The sequence below is a fragment of the Engraulis encrasicolus genome, chromosome 19 (assembly GCF_034702125.1).
Source record: "Engraulis encrasicolus isolate BLACKSEA-1 chromosome 19, IST_EnEncr_1.0, whole genome shotgun sequence".
NCBI lineage: Eukaryota > Metazoa > Chordata > Actinopteri > Clupeiformes > Engraulidae > Engraulis > Engraulis encrasicolus.
The window spans coordinates 21,420,247-21,425,030 of record NC_085875.1 but is presented as its reverse complement, the minus strand read 5'-3'; positions in this window follow the sequence as shown (position 1 = coordinate 21,425,030).

Sequence of the window (4,784 nt, the reverse complement as noted above, 5' to 3'; positions counted from 1 at the left end):
CGTGATCACAATGACGACATCTGCTTGGTCTTAGAAAGGTGTGGTTGAATGTCTGGCAAGCAAGGTGGACAGAACTATCTAACGTGACTTCCCAAGACATAAAAAACACTGCTTCCTACTTTAAGCAGCGAGGGAACTGCCTCAAAAAAAATGTGGCCTGCACACGCAATTCACGTCAGCTAGATGAATGCCAATCAGGGGAGATTTGATGACATGGAGGAGGTCCCATGCGCTGCAGAAATTCAGATGAAATGCAAAGAGCAAGAAGAAAGAAGCAAGTCTGTGTGGTGTCCTCTGCAGCAGTTTGAGGATGGACATGCTGTCATCTCTCTCATCAGGAGGTATACGCGAGAAATGTGGCTCTCAGCATAGCATGTGGTCTCTTGTGTCTAAAAAAGGAGAAAGGTGGGAGAACAGAGAGAGGGGGGCAAATACAGAGACACAGAGACACACTGAGATACAGACAGAGACAGAGGGATGGAACGACACAGAAGCACAAAAGAGAGAGAGAGATAGTCACATCTTCATAATGAATGACGAGCCAATCCATCTAACGAAGATCCCCCAAGAAGATGTGCCTACCACATCACCACCACCACCACCACCCCTGCTGCGGCCCCCATCCCTTCCATCCCCTGCAGTTGCAGTGTTGCCAGATGGAAAATATTGAACCATCATACCAAAACCTCAAAATTGAACCAAATGGTTGCTTTACGTAAGGCAACTGAATGAAAAATCGTATAGGCTATCATGTTTTTTCCACATTATTGATCATATAGAGAAGACAAAGTTATGGTGTAAATACAACCACACTTGCAGGTGTACGCTTAGTTGCACCATCATTTTGTCTCAATTTTGTCTTAGATAATAATGCCAAAACCAGCGTTTGTCTTAGAAGACAAAATTATGGTGCAAATAAGAGCGTCCATTTTTGAACACTGGGGTGCATTTCTGGAAAGCGTAGTTGCTAACTATGTTAGCTTTGTTGGTTGCGAAGCAATTTCCCATTGGCAACTACCAAAGTTGCTAACTGCTAACAACTACGCTTCCCAGAAATGCACCCTTGTTTAGCTGTAATACCTCCAGCTCACTTGCTCACTCACCAGCTCGTTATCCATGGCGCGGGGATGACCAAGTGGCCTGATTCCCCGTGGGAGAGTGCCTAATTTGGGGCTGGCTGCTGGAAGAGTGCCACCCGCTGTGGACGTGTACAGTACGATGTGGATCTTGTGGCAGAGGATAATCAGCTGCTGCTGTGTGTGTGTGTGTGTGTGTGTGTGTGTGTGTGTGTGTGTGTGTGTGTGTGTGTGTGTGTGTGTGTGTGTGTGTGTGTGTGTGTGTGTGTGTGTGTGTGTGTGTGTGTGTGTGTGTGTGTGTGTGTGTGTGTGTCCAATAATCAGCTGCTGTACAGTGCTGAAATTGTTGGTGTACAGCATGTGTGTGTGTGTGTGGGTGTGTGTGTGTGTGCGTGTGGCATTATGCCTCTGTCCATCAAATATTCCATCCGAGTCTTGCCTGCTAAAAATACTCTGTACATGAAGTAATCAACTTTTTCTTTTTTTGTGTGTGTGGGTTGGTGGGTGGGGTGGGGGGTGTAATTCGTTTTAACACGGACTCAGCTTCAACCCGTGGGTGTTGGCATTATTATTCAGCTTTGTTGTTGTGGAGGGCGAGCATCGAGCTAGTCGGCAGTAGGTCACCATGGCGACATAGAGACATAGCTGATAGCCCCGCATGATGGGCTAGTGTCTGTGTCTCCTCCCGCCCCGCCCCGCCTGCCGCGTCGCCATGGCCAGCAGGGCTGGACTGACCACCTGGCATAGCGGGCATTTCCTGTTGGCCCCCGCACCCCTGTGGGGCCCTATCTAAATGTTAACATTTTTTTGGAACATTTCTGAAAATAGGGGCCCACGAGGGTGCAGGGCCCACCGGTAAGTCAGTTCTGCACCGCTAATTATGAGGGGCCCCTTTAAGCCAAAAGTGCCCGGGCCCTATTTCTCCCCTGTCGCCGTGGCCAGAGTGGGTTGCTGGGGAACAGGCAGCTCATGGAGAGTCCATACAGAACGAGCTGAGCTAAGTGCCAGTGCCGCCATTCTGTGTGTGTGTGTGTGTGTGTGTGTGTGTGTGTGTGTGTGTGTGTGTGTGTGTGTGTGTGTGTGTGTGTGTGTGTGTGTGTGTGTGTGTGTGTGTGTGTGTGTGTGTGTGTGTGTGTGTTTGTGTGAGAGTGTGTCGCCATTGTGTGTGTGTGTGTATGTGTGTGTGTGTGTGTGTGTGTGTGTGTGTGTGGTGTGTGTGTGTGTGTGTGTGTGTGTGTGTGTGTGTGTGTGTGTGTGTGTGTGTGTGTGTGTGTGTGTGTGTGTGTGTGTGTGTGCGTGTGTGCGCGCAATCTTTCAACTTAGATACACTCATTTTATGTAATAATATCTGATCTGATGAAAGTGTTCCCAAATGCAAAGTGAACCTTCATCAGACTGCTGTCATAGTAACTTGATGCCTTCAGATGACATATCTGTCTATCTGTTATTGTTTACCACACACACATGCACACATGTCCCACATATGCACACACACACACACACACACACACACACACACACACACACACACACACACACACACACACACACACACACACACACACACACACACACACACACACACACACACATACACACAAACACACACACACACACACACACACACACACACACACACACACACACACACACACACACACACACACACACACACACACACACACACACACACACACACACATGCAGCAAACACACACACATGCACGTACGTGTAGCATACGCACACATGCACACAGCATACACGTACACGAACGCAGCATACCGAGGTCCGCAGATAACCCGTGTGTCTTACGTGTGTGTCATTTCCCTGTGGCATTTTGCGGCTGGTTGTGGATCCAGATCTCTCTCTCTCTCTCTCTCTCTCTCTCTCTCTCTCTCCCCCACCATCCCTGTTAATCCGCCCAAACTGAGGTTCTTGCATGCAAAAGGGGTCGTGGTATGTTGAGTGGGGAGAGAGAGAGTGAGAGAGAGACAGAGACAGAGAGAGCATTCGTCTTCTTGTTGTGTGGACGTGTTTGAGTATCAATAGCAAGTGTCATTAATAGACTTGTGGAGTGGCTTGTGGTTTGTGGTTTGTGGTTTGTGGGTGTTGGGTGATACTGATAGGGTTAAGGTGTATTAAAGTTTGTTTTCAACAGCAAGTCAAGATAGGCCTACTGTATTATCATCTGTTACTATCGCTCACTCATTCTCATTCCCTCCACACTTCTTTGTTTGTTTGTGTGTGTGTTTCTTTCTTTCTTTCTTTCTTTCTTTCTTTCTTTCTTTCTTTCTTTCTTTCTTTCTTTCTTTCTTTCTTTCTTTCTTTCTTTCTTTCTTTCTTTCTTTCTTTCTTTCCCTCTACCTTTCTCTCTGTACTTTAAGGCATTAGCAGCTTCGATGGCAGTGCCGATGTACAGTTACACAAGTCAATGTTGCATAAGGCATGCTCTGTTGAAATACATCACACACACGCGCGCAGACACACACACACACACACACACACACACACACACACACACACACACACACACACACACACACACACACACACACACACACACACACACACACACACACACACACACACACACACGCACACGCACCTTGGGGTTGAATCCTTTCACCAGCTTTCCTGTACTGTAGCTCATGCCATGGTTGATGACATGATCAACGAATGTGTCATCTGTGATTATGTGTATGTGCCTTTGTCTCCTTTGTCTCTTTCCTCACCCTCCTCTGATCCTCATTCTTCAGGTGTTTCTTTCTCCTTCCATTATTTTCTACACAGAAAGCTTACCTGTGTCTTATTTATACAGTATGCCGGTCGCAAAGTGAAGAGATTATCTAAAGGTGTTTTCCCCTGTCACATGTTGTGTAATAATTGGTATTGTGTACAAAATATCCACGTGTGTGTATATTTTTTCTAGGAGTGTGTTCATATTTTGCAAATTGTGTGCAAAGCAGTGAGTTGTGTTTACAGTTCTGCAAAGTGTGTTTTATAACATTACAAACTGAGTGCTAATCCGTTTTTGTGCTATCAGTTTGGCTGATTTGGTTATAGGTTTGTGCATCTGTGTGAGGAGTTCAGCAAAAGCAGCCAAAGGTTACAAAAAATGTGCTTTAGCGAACAGAAAAAACTGTAAACACAATGTTTCTCTGACCCTATAAAGAGAGGTCATTGTTTTCAGCATACGAGGATAGAACTGTCACGAATCAGTGACAGATTTGTACATCTGCAAGGATGTGGGGTCTAAGTTGGTGAATGATGTGAAAGGTTGGTGAGTGTGTGCATGCGTGTATGTGTGAGTGTGTGCATGTGTGCGTGCGTGCACATGTGTGTCATAGGCATGCACAGATAGGGATGAGGTTGTGCTAAAGCACCTGCCCTTACCTTACTGGACAAAAACTGCCCTTTTGAACTTGTTTTTTTTCACAGTGTACTCTGTTCAATATAATATAATATAATATAATATAATATAATATAATATAATATAATATAATATAACATAATATAATATAATATAATATAATATAATATAATCATATGTATTATAATAATGTATATAATAATGTATATTCTAAAAATATATAATACAATATAATAATATAACCTCTTTAGCCCAAAAAGGAAGTTTCATGTGCCCCCCACCCCCCACCCCAAAATGTCTGTGCACGCCACTGGTGTGCATGTGTGTTTGTGCGTGC